Genomic DNA, 13102 nt, shown 5'->3' on the forward strand with positions numbered 1-13102 from the left:
TTTTATAATCAGTGCTGCCCAAAATAGCGGTTGACTTTATCACAAAAAATTATTTCCCTTTCAAAATATTGATGCTCGTAGTTTCTGATTTCACTCTCGTTTCTGGCAATGTGTTAATTGGATAATGTCAACCTGTTTTTATACTTATAGCTAGTCAAAATAGTGGTTGTATTTATCACATAACACATTTTTGTTTTGTAAAAGAGGTGATATTTCTTTATATTTTTTTGGTTATTCGTGATGTGTGAACTATATTAGTCTACAACTGTTGTAATGTTTAGGGCTGGCCTATATGGCGATTTTTTTCAGCGATGGTGTTTTTCACTCTATTCCTATCTAAACTAGCTGATAGTTTTTCGTAATGAGTGAAATGAATTAGGTCTATAACTGTTCTAACATTTAGGGTTGGCTTAAATAGCAATTACCTTCATTACATACCACAATTTACTCGTCTAAGCTAGGTGGTTAGTTCCATGTATTTCTTACTTTTTAATAATGTTCGAAACGAATAAGATCTTCCCAAGTTAGCTGATAGTTCCTTGTATTTTCTTAGTTTTTCGTAATGTCTGAAATGACGTTGAACTTCAACTGTTACTAAGAAAAATTATTGGTTTAAGTGGCTATCGCAATACACTCTTTTTCTGTCAAAGTTAGCTGACAGTTCCTTGTATTTTCTTAGTTTTTCGTAATGTCTGAAATGACGTTGAACTTCAACTGTTACTAAGTAAATTATTGGTTTAAGTGGCTATCGCAATACACTCTTTTTCTGTCTAAGTTAGCTGATAGTTCCTTGCATTTTCTTAGTTTTTCGTAATGTCTGAAATGACGTTGAACTTCAACTGTTACTAAGTAAATTATTGGTTTAAGTGGCTATCGCAATACACTCTTTTTCTGTCTAAGTTAGCTGATAGTTCCTTGCATTTTCTTAGTTTTTCGTAATGTCTGAAATGACGTTGAACTTCAACTGTTACTAAGAAAATTATTGGTTTAAGTGGCTATCGCAATACACTCTTTTTCTGTCTAAGTTAGCTGATAGTTCCTTGCATTTTCTTAGTTTTTCGTAATGTCTGAAATGACGTTGAACTTCAACTGTTACTAAGTAAATTATTGGTTTAAGTGGCTATCGCAATACACTCTTTTTCTGTCTAAGTTAGCTGATAGTTCCTTGCATTTTCTTAGTTTTTCGTAATGTCTGAAATGACGTTGAACTTCAACTGTTACTAAGTAAATTATTGGTTTAAGTGGCTATCGCAATACATTCTTTTTCTGTCCAATTTAGCTGATAGTTACTTGTATTTTCTTAGTTTTTCGTAATGTCTGAAATGACGTTGAACTTCAACTGTTACTAAGTAAATTATTGGTTTAAGTGGCTATTGCAATACATTCTTTTTCTGTCCAATTTAGCTGATAGTTACTTGTATTTTCTTAGTTTTTCGTAATGTCTGAAATGACGTTGAACTTCAACTGTTACTAAGTAAATTATTGGTTTAAGTGGCTATCGTAATATACTCTTTTTCTGTTTAAACTAGCTAATAGTTCCTTGTATTTTCTTAGTTTTTCGTAATGTCTGAAATGACGTTGAACTTCAACTGTTACTAAGTAAATTATTGGTTTAAGTGGCTATCGCAATACATTCTTTTTCTGTCCAATTTAGCTGATAGTTACTTGTATTTTCTTAGTTTTTCGTAATGTCTGAAATGACGTTGAACTTCAACTGTTACTAAGTAAATTATTGGTTTAAGTGGCTATCGCAATACATTCTTTTTCTGTCCAATTTAGCTGATAGTTACTTGTATTTTCTTAGTTTTTCGTAATGTCTGAAATGACGTTGAACTTCAACTGTTACTAAGTAAATTATTGGTTTAAGTGGCTATCGCAATACATTCTTTTTCTGTCCAATTTAGCTGATAGTTACTTGTATTTTCTTAGTTTTTCGTAATGTCTGAAATGACGTTGAACTTCAACTGTTACTAAGTAAATTATTGGTTTAAGTGGCTATCGCAATACATTCTTTTTCTGTCCAATTTAGCTGATAGTTACTTGTATTTTCTTAGTTTTTCGTAATGTCTGAAATGACGTTGAACTTCAACTGTTACTAAGTAAATTATTGGTTTAAGTGGCTATCGCAATACATTCTTTTTCTGTCCAATTTAGCTGATAGTTACTTGTATTTTCTTAGTTTTTCGTAATGTCTGAAATGACGTTGAACTTCAACTGTTACTAAGTAAATTATTGGTTTAAGTGGCTATCGCAATACCTTCTTTTTCTGTCCAATTTAGCTGATAGTTACTTGTATTTTCTTAGTTTTTCGTAATGTCTGAAATGACGTTGAACTTCAACTGTTACTAAGTAAATTATTGGTTTAAGTGGCTATCGCAATACATTCTTTTTCTGTCCAATTTAGCTGATAGTTACTTGTATTTTCTTAGTTTTTCGTAATGTCTGAAATGACGTTGAACTTCAACTGTTACTAAGTAAATTATTGGTTTAAGTGGCTATCGCAATACATTCTTTTTCTGTCCAATTTAGCTGATAGTTACTTGTATTTTCTTAGTTTTTCGTAATGTCTGAAATGACGTTGAACTTCAACTGTTACTAAGAAAAATTATTGGTTTAAGTGGCTATCGCAATACACTCTTTTTCTGTCAAAGTTAGCTGACAGTTCCTTGTATTTTCTTAGTTTTTCGTAATGTCTGAAATGACGTTGAACTTCAACTGTTACTAAGTAAATTATTGGTTTAAGTGGCTATCGCAATACACTCTTTTTCTGTCTAAGTTAGCTGATAGTTCCTTGCATTTTCTTAGTTTTTCGTAATGTCTGAAATGACGTTGAACTTCAACTGTTACTAAGTAAATTATTGGTTTAAGTGGCTATCGCAATACACTCATTTTCTGTCTAAGTTAGCTGATAGTTCCTTGCATTTTCTTAGTTTTTCGTAATGTCTGAAATGACGTTGAACTTCAACTGTTACTAAGTAAATTATTGGTTTAAGTGGCTATCGCAATACACTCTTTTTCTGTCTAAGTTAGCTGATAGTTCCTTGCATTTTCTTAGTTTTTCGTAATGTCTGAAATGACGTTGAACTTCAACTGTTACTAAGTAAATTATTGGTTTAAGTGGCTATCGCAATACACTCTTTTTCTGTCTAAGTTAGCTGATAGTTCCTTGCATTTTCTTAGTTTTTCGTAATGTCTGAAATGACGTTGAACTTCAACTGTTACTAAGTAAATTATTGGTTTAAGTGGCTATCGCAATACATTCTTTTTCTGTCCAATTTAGCTGATAGTTACTTGTATTTTCTTAGTTTTTCGTAATGTCTGAAATGACGTTGAACTTCAACTGTTACTAAGTAAATTATTGGTTTAAGTGGCTATTGCAATACATTCTTTTTCTGTCCAATTTAGCTGATAGTTACTTGTATTTTCTTAGTTTTTCGTAATGTCTGAAATGACGTTGAACTTCAACTGTTACTAAGTAAATTATTGGTTTAAGTGGCTATCGTAATATACTCTTTTTCTGTTTAAACTAGCTAATAGTTCCTTGTATTTTCTTAGTTTTTCGTAATGTCTGAAATGACGTTGAACTTCAACTGTTACTAAGTAAATTATTGGTTTAAGTGGCTATCGCAATACATTCTTTTTCTGTCCAATTTAGCTGATAGTTACTTGTATTTTCTTAGTTTTTCGTAATGTCTGAAATGACGTTGAACTTCAACTGTTACTAAGTAAATTATTGGTTTAAGTGGCTATCGCAATACATTCTTTTTCTGTCCAATTTAGCTGATAGTTACTTGTATTTTCTTAGTTTTTCGTAATGTCTGAAATGACGTTGAACTTCAACTGTTACTAAGTAAATTATTGGTTTAAGTGGCTATCGCAATACATTCTTTTTCTGTCCAATTTAGCTGATAGTTACTTGTATTTTCTTAGTTTTTCGTAATGTCTGAAATGACGTTGAACTTCAACTGTTACTAAGTAAATTATTGGTTTAAGTGGCTATCGCAATACATTCTTTTTCTGTCCAATTTAGCTGATAGTTACTTGTATTTTCTTAGTTTTTCGTAATGTCTGAAATGACGTTGAACTTCAACTGTTACTAAGTAAATTATTGGTTTAAGTGGCTATCGCAATACATTCTTTTTCTGTCCAATTTAGCTGATAGTTACTTGTATTTTCTTAGTTTTTCGTAATGTCTGAAATGACGTTGAACTTCAACTGTTACTAAGTAAATTATTGGTTTAAGTGGCTATCGCAATACATTCTTTTTCTGTCCAATTTAGCTGATAGTTACTTGTATTTTCTTAGTTTTTCGTAATGTCTGAAATGACGTTGAACTTCAACTGTTACTAAGAAAAATTATTGGTTTAAGTGGCTATCGCAATACACTCTTTTTCTGTCAAAGTTAGCTGACAGTTCCTTGTATTTTCTTAGTTTTTCGTAATGTCTGAAATGACGTTGAACTTCAACTGTTACTAAGTAAATTATTGGTTTAAGTGGCTATCGCAATACACTCTTTTTCTGTCTAAGTTAGCTGATAGTTCCTTGCATTTTCTTAGTTTTTCGTAATGTCTGAAATGACGTTGAACTTCAACTGTTACTAAGTAAATTATTGGTTTAAGTGGCTATCGCAATACACTCTTTTTCTGTCTAAGTTAGCTGATAGTTCCTTGCATTTTCTTAGTTTTTCGTAATGTCTGAAATGACGTTGAACTTCAACTGTTACTAAGAAAATTATTGGTTTAAGTGGCTATCGCAATACACTCTTTTTCTGTCTAAGTTAGCTGATAGTTCCTTGCATTTTCTTAGTTTTTCGTAATGTCTGAAATGACGTTGAACTTCAACTGTTACTAAGTAAATTATTGGTTTAAGTGGCTATCGCAATACACTCTTTTTCTGTCTAAGTTAGCTGATAGTTCCTTGCATTTTCTTAGTTTTTCGTAATGTCTGAAATGACGTTGAACTTCAACTGTTACTAAGTAAATTATTGGTTTAAGTGGCTATCGCAATACATTCTTTTTCTGTCCAATTTAGCTGATAGTTACTTGTATTTTCTTAGTTTTTCGTAATGTCTGAAATGACGTTGAACTTCAACTGTTACTAAGTAAATTATTGGTTTAAGTGGCTATTGCAATACATTCTTTTTCTGTCCAATTTAGCTGATAGTTACTTGTATTTTCTTAGTTTTTCGTAATGTCTGAAATGACGTTGAACTTCAACTGTTACTAAGTAAATTATTGGTTTAAGTGGCTATCGTAATATACTCTTTTTCTGTTTAAACTAGCTAATAGTTCCTTGTATTTTCTTAGTTTTTCGTAATGTCTGAAATGACGTTGAACTTCAACTGTTACTAAGTAAATTATTGGTTTAAGTGGCTATCGCAATACATTCTTTTTCTGTCCAATTTAGCTGATAGTTACTTGTATTTTCTTAGTTTTTCGTAATGTCTGAAATGACGTTGAACTTCAACTGTTACTAAGTAAATTATTGGTTTAAGTGGCTATCGCAATACATTCTTTTTCTGTCCAATTTAGCTGATAGTTACTTGTATTTTCTTAGTTTTTCGTAATGTCTGAAATGACGTTGAACTTCAACTGTTACTAAGTAAATTATTGGTTTAAGTGGCTATCGCAATACATTCTTTTTCTGTCCAATTTAGCTGATAGTTACTTGTATTTTCTTAGTTTTTCGTAATGTCTGAAATGACGTTGAACTTCAACTGTTACTAAGTAAATTATTGGTTTAAGTGGCTATCGCAATACATTCTTTTTCTGTCCAATTTAGCTGATAGTTACTTGTATTTTCTTAGTTTTTCGTAATGTCTGAAATGACGTTGAACTTCAACTGTTACTAAGTAAATTATTGGTTTAAGTGGCTATCGCAATACATTCTTTTTCTGTCCAATTTAGCTGATAGTTACTTGTATTTTCTTAGTTTTTCGTAATGTCTGAAATGACGTTGAACTTCAACTGTTACTAAGTAAATTATTGGTTTAAGTGGCTATCGCAATATACTCTTTTTCTGTTTAAACTAGCTAATAGTTCCTTGTATTTTCTTAGTTTTTCGTAATGTCTGAAATGACGTTGAACTTCAACTGTTACTAAGTAAATTATTGGTTTAAGTGGCTATCGTAATACACTCTTATTCTGTCTAAGTTAGCTGATATTTCCTTGTATTTTCTTAGTTTTTCGTAATGTCTGAAATGACGTTGAACTTCAACTGTTACTAAGAAAAATTATTGGTTTAAGTGGCTATCGCAATACACTCTTTTTCTGTCAAAGTTAGCTGATAGTTCCTTGTATATTCTTAGTTTTTCGTAATGTCTGAAATGACGTTGAACTTCAACTGTTACTAAGTAAATTATTGGTTTAAGTGGCTATCGTAATACACTCTTTTTCTGTCTAAGTTAGCTGATATTTCCTTGTATTTTCTTAGTTTTTCGTAATGTCTGAAATGACGTTGAACTTCAACTGTTACTAAGTAAATTATTGGTTTAAGTGGCTATCGCAATACACTCTTTTTCTATCTAAGTTAGCTGATAGTTCCTTGTATTTTCTTAGTTTTTCGTAATGTCTGAAATGAATTGAACTTCAACTGTTACTAAGTAAATTATTGGTTTAAGTGGCTATCGCAATACACTCTTTTTCTGTCAAAGTTAGCTGACAGTTCCTTGTATTTTCTTAGTTTTTCGTAATGTCTGAAATGACGTTGAACTTCAACTGTTACTAAGTAAATTATTGGTTTAAGTGGCTATCGTAATACACTCTTATTCTGCCTAAGTTAGCTGATATTTCCTTGTATTTTCTTAGTTTTTCGTAATGTCTGAAATGACGTTGAACTTCAACTGTTACTAAGTAAATTATTGGTTTAAGTGGCTATCGCAATACACTCTTTTTCTATCTAAGTTAGCTGATAGTTCCTTGTATTTTCTTAGTTTTTCGTAATGTCTGAAATGACGTTGAACTTCAACTGTTACTAAGAAAAATTATTGGTTTAAGTGGCTATCGCAATACATTCTTTTTCTGTCCAATTTAGCTGATAGTTACTTGTATTTTCTTAGTTTTTCGTAATGTCTGAAATGACGTTGAACTTCAACTGTTACTAAGTAAATTATTGGTTTAAGTGGCTATCGCAATACACTCTTTTTCTATCTAAGTTAGCTGATAGTTCCTTGTATTTTCTTAGTTTTTCGTAATGTCTGAAATGACGTTGAACTTCAACTGTTACTAAGTAAATTATTGGTTTAAGTGGCTATCGCAATACATTCTTTTTCTGTCCAATTTAGCTGATAGTTACTTGTATTTTCTTAGTTTTTCGTAATGTCTGAAATGACGTTGAACTTCAACTGTTACTAAGTAAATTATTGGTTTAAGTGGCTATCGCAATACATTCTTTTTCTGTCCAATTTAGCTGATAGTTACTTGTATTTTCTTAGTTTTTCGTAATGTCTGAAATGACGTTGAACTTCAACTGTTACTAAGTAAATTATTGGTTTAAGTGGCTATCGCAATACATTCTTTTTCTGTCCAATTTAGCTGATAGTTACTTGTATTTTCTTAGTTTTTCGTAATGTCTGAAATGACGTTGAACTTCAACTGTTACTAAGTAAATTATTGGTTTAAGTGGCTATCGCAATACATTCTTTTTCTGTCCAATTTAGCTGATAGTTACTTGTATTTTCTTAGTTTTTCGTAATGTCTGAAATGACGTTGAACTTCAACTGTTACTAAGTAAATTATTGGTTTAAGTGGCTATCGCAATACATTCTTTTTCTGTCCAATTTAGCTGATAGTTACTTGTATTTTCTTAGTTTTTCGTAATGTCTGAAATGACGTTGAACTTCAACTGTTACTAAGTAAATTATTGGTTTAAGTGGCTATCGCAATATACTCTTTTTCTGTTTAAACTAGCTAATAGTTCCTTGTATTTTCTTAGTTTTTCGTAATGTCTGAAATGACGTTGAACTTCAACTGTTACTAAGTAAATTATTGGTTTAAGTGGCTATCGTAATACACTCTTATTCTGTCTAAGTTAGCTGATATTTCCTTGTATTTTCTTAGTTTTTCGTAATGTCTGAAATGACGTTGAACTTCAACTGTTACTAAGAAAAATTATTGGTTTAAGTGGCTATCGCAATACACTCTTTTTCTGTCAAAGTTAGCTGATAGTTCCTTGTATATTCTTAGTTTTTCGTAATGTCTGAAATGACGTTGAACTTCAACTGTTACTAAGTAAATTATTGGTTTAAGTGGCTATCGTAATACACTCTTTTTCTGTCTAAGTTAGCTGATATTTCCTTGTATTTTCTTAGTTTTTCGTAATGTCTGAAATGACGTTGAACTTCAACTGTTACTAAGTAAATTATTGGTTTAAGTGGCTATCGCAATACACTCTTTTTCTATCTAAGTTAGCTGATAGTTCCTTGTATTTTCTTAGTTTTTCGTAATGTCTGAAATGAATTGAACTTCAACTGTTACTAAGTAAATTATTGGTTTAAGTGGCTATCGCAATACACTCTTTTTCTGTCAAAGTTAGCTGACAGTTCCTTGTATTTTCTTAGTTTTTCGTAATGTCTGAAATGACGTTGAACTTCAACTGTTACTAAGTAAATTATTTGTTTAAGTGGCTATCGTAATACACTCTTATTCTGCCTAAGTTAGCTGATATTTCCTTGTATTTTCTTAGTTTTTCGTAATGTCTGAAATGACGTTGAACTTCAACTGTTACTAAGTAAATTATTGGTTTAAGTGGCTATCGCAATACACTCTTTTTCTATCTAAGTTAGCTGATAGTTCCTTGTATTTTCTTAGTTTTTCGTAATGTCTGAAATGACGTTGAACTTCAACTGTTACTAAGAAAAATTATTGGTTTAAGTGGCTATCGCAATACACTCTTTTTCTGCCCAATTTAGCTGATAGTTACTTGTATTTTCTTAGTTTTTCGTAATGTCTGAAATGACGTTGAACTTCAACTGTTACTAAGAAAAATTATTGGTTTAAGTGGCTATCGCAATACACTCTTTTTCTGTCTAAGTTAGCTGATAGTTCCTTGCATTTTCTTAGTTTTTCGTAATGTCTGAAATGACGTTGAACTTCAACTGTTACTAAGTAAATTATTGGTTTAAGTGGCTATCGCAATACATTCTTTTTCTGTCTATGTTAGCTGATAGTTCCTTGCATTTTCTTAGTTTTTCGTAATGTCTGAAATGACGTTGAACTTCAACTGTTACTAAGTAAATTATTGGTTTAAGTGGCTATCGCAATACACTCTTTTTCTGTCTAAGTTAGCTGATAGTTCCTGGCATTTTCTTAGTTTTTCGTAATGTCTGAAATGACGTTGAACTTCAACTGTTACTAAGAAAAATTATTGGTTTAAGTGGCTATCGCAATACATTCTTTTTCTGTCCAATTTAGCTGATAGTTCCTTGTATTTTCTGAGTTTTTCGTAATGTCTGAAATGACGTTGAACTTCAACTGTTACTAAGTAAATTATTGGTTTAAGTGGCTATCGCAATACATTCTTTTTCTGCCCAATTTAGCTGATAGTTACTTGTATTTTCTTAGTTTTTCGTAATGTCTGAAATGACGTTGAACTTCAACTGTTACTAAGAAAAATTATTGGTTTAAGTGGCTATCGCAATACACTCTTTTTCTGTCAAAGTTAGCTGATAGTTCCTTGTATTTTCTTAGTTTTTCGTAATGTCTGAAATGACGTTGAACTTCAACTGTTACTAAGTAAATTATTGGTTTAAGTGGCTATCGCAATACATTCTTTTTCTGTCTAAGTTAGCTGATAGTTCCTTGTATTTTCTTAGTTTTTCGTAATGTCTGAAATGACGTTGAACTTCAACTGTTACTAAGTAAATTATTGGTTTAAGTGGCTATCGCAATACATTCTTTTTCTGTCTAAGTTAGCTGATAGTTCCTTGCATTTTCTTAGTTTTTCGTAATGTCTGAAATGACGTTGAACTTCAACTGTTACTAAGAAAAATTATTGGTTTAAGTGGCTATCGCAATACACTCTTTTTCTGTCTAAGTTAGCTGATAGTTCCTTGCATTTTCTTAGTTTTTCGTAATGTCTGAAATGACGTTGAACTTCAACTGTTACTAAGAAAAATTATTGGTTTAAGTGGCTATCGCAATACACTCTTTTTCTGTCTAAGTTAGCTGATAGTTCCTTGCATTTTCTTAGTTTTTCGTAATGTCTGAAATGACGTTGAACTTCAACTGTTACTAAGTAAATTATTGGTTTAAGTGGCTATCGCAATACACTCTTTTTCTGTCTAAGTTAGCTGATAGTTCCTTGCATTTTCTTAGTTTTTCGTAATGTCTGAAATGACGTTGAACTTCAACTGTTACTAAGTAAATTATTGGTTTAAGTGGCTATCGCAATACACTCTTTTTCTGTCTAAGTTAGCTGATAGTTCCTTGCATTTTCTTAGTTTTTCGTAATGTCTGAAATGACGTTGAACTTCAACTGTTACTAAGTAAATTATTGGTTTAAGTGGCTATCGCAATACATTCTTTTTCTGTCCAATTTAGCTGATAGTTCCTTGTATTTTCTGAGTTTTTCGTAATGTCTGAAATGACGTTGAACTTCAACTGTTACTAAGTAAATTATTGGTTTAAGTGGCTATCGCAATACATTCTTTTTCTGCCCAATTTAGCTGATAGTTACTTGTATTTTCTTAGTTTTTCGTAATGTCTGAAATGACGTTGAACTTCAACTGTTACTAAGAAAAATTATTGGTTTAAGTGGCTATCGCAATACACTCTTTTTCTGTCTAAGTTAGCTGATAGTTCCTTGCATTTTCTTAGTTTTTCGTAATGTCTGAAATGACGTTGAACTTCAACTGTTACTAAGAAAAATTATTGGTTTAAGTGGCTATCGCAATACACTCTTTTTCTGTCTATGTTAGCTGATAGTTCCTTGCATTTTCTTAGTTTTTCGTAATGTCTGAAATGACGTTGAACTTCAACTGTTACTAAGTAAATTATTGGTTTAAGTGGCTATCGCAATACACTCTTTTTCTGTCTAAGTTAGCTGATAGTTCCTGGCATTTTCTTAGTTTTTCGTAATGTCTGAAATGACGTTGAACTTCAACTGTTACTAAGTAAATTATTGGTTTAAGTGGCTATCGCAATACATTCTTTTTCTGTCCAATTTAGCTGATAGTTCCTTGTATTTTCTGAGTTTTTCGTAATGTCTGAAATGACGTTGAACTTCAACTGTTACTAAGTAAATTATTGGTTTAAGTGGCTATCGCAATACATTCTTTTTCTGCCCAATTTAGCTGATAGTTACTTGTATTTTCTTAGTTTTTCGTAATGTCTGAAATGACGTTGAACTTCAACTGTTACTAAGAAAAATTATTGGTTTAAGTGGCTATCGCAATACACTCTTTTTCTGTCAAAGTTAGCTGATAGTTCCTTGTATTTTCTTAGTTTTTCGTAATGTCTGAAATGACGTTGAACTTCAACTGTTACTAAGTAAATTATTGGTTTAAGTGGCTATCGCAATACATTCTTTTTCTGTCCAATTTAGCTGATAGTTACTTGTATTTTCTTAGTTTTTCGTAATGTCTGAAATGACGTTGAACTTCAACTGTTACTAAGAAAAATTATTGGTTTAAGTGGCTATCGCAATACACTCTTTTTCTGTCAAAGTTAGCTGATAGTTCCTTGTATTTTCTTAGTTTTTCGTAATGTCTGAAATGACGTTGAACTTCAACTGTTACTAAGTAAATTATTGGTTTAAGTGGCTATCGCAATACACTCTTTTTCTATCTAAGTTAGCTGATAGTTACTTGTATTTTCTTAGTTTTTCGTAATGTCTGAAATGACGTTGAACTTCAACTGTTACTAAGAAAAATTATTGGTTTAAGTGGCTATCGCAATACACTCTTTTTCTGTCAAAGTTAGCTGATAGTTCCTTGTATTTTCTTAGTTTTAAGTAATGTCTGAAATGACGTTGAACTTCAACTGTTACTAAGTAAATTATTGGTTTAAGTGGCTATCGCAATACACTCTTTTTCTATCTAAGTTAGCTGATAGTTCCTTGTATTTTCTTAGTTTTTCGTAATGTCTGAAGTGACGTTGAACTTCAACTGTTACTAAGTAAATTATTGGTTTAAGTGGCTATCGTAATATACTCTTTTTCTGTTTAAACTAGCTGACAGTTCCTTGTATTTTCTTAGTTTTAAGTAATGTCTGAAGTGACGTTGAACTTCAACTGTTACTAAGTAAATTATTGGTTTAAGTGGCTATCGCAGTACACTCTTTTTCTGTCTAAGTTAGCTGATAGTTCCTTGTATTTTCTTAGTTTTTCGTAATGTCTGAAATGACGTTGAACTTCAACTTTTACTAAGTAAATTATTGGTTTAATTGGCTATCGCAATACACTCTTTTTCTGTCTAAGTTAGCTGATTTTTATTTTTTGTATACACAATGAATGGAGAGAAAAAGGACAGCCCCTGTTGTAATATTTATAGCTGGCCTAAATTAGCTGTTGTCTTTATCACAAATAACTTTTTGCCTGTCTAAAATTAGGTGATAATTACTTAATATTTTCTTAGTTTTTCGTAATAATAGAAATGAATTGGGGTCTATAACTGTTGCCAAATATAATACTGGCTTAAATAGCGTTTGTCTTTATCACAAAACACTTGATTACTCTTTACAGTTGTTGGATAGTTTCTTCATTCCCTTAACGATGGAAGTCGCGTACAATAATCGGGCTATCTTTTCTACATTAATGGAACATGAAAAATTAAATGGCACATAGTTAATTCGACAGTAAAGTACGATTACAGGACTTCGGTTTTAATTAATGTGTTACCTAATTTGAAAATTTTGTAGCAAAGAATGTCTGTCAATCTTTTCCTCATTAGTTGTTGGAAGACTAGCTGCCTAAATGTTTGCAAATACTTTTTGTCCATACTGTAGTTAATTTGTCAACAGAATGGTTCAAATAGTTTTTTTTTTTTCTTAACGTATTTCAATTTGGAAGTTAATTCAACTTGCATATTAAAACAGAATTTTAAACTAATATTAAATCAAATTTATAAATATTTGTTCTTAAAGGGAAGAAAAAGTTTTGTCCATAA

Source organism: Rhodnius prolixus, unplaced genomic scaffold, assembly GCF_049639745.1.
Source record: "Rhodnius prolixus isolate KJV_2025 unplaced genomic scaffold, Rpr scaffold_11, whole genome shotgun sequence".
NCBI lineage: Eukaryota > Metazoa > Arthropoda > Insecta > Hemiptera > Reduviidae > Rhodnius > Rhodnius prolixus.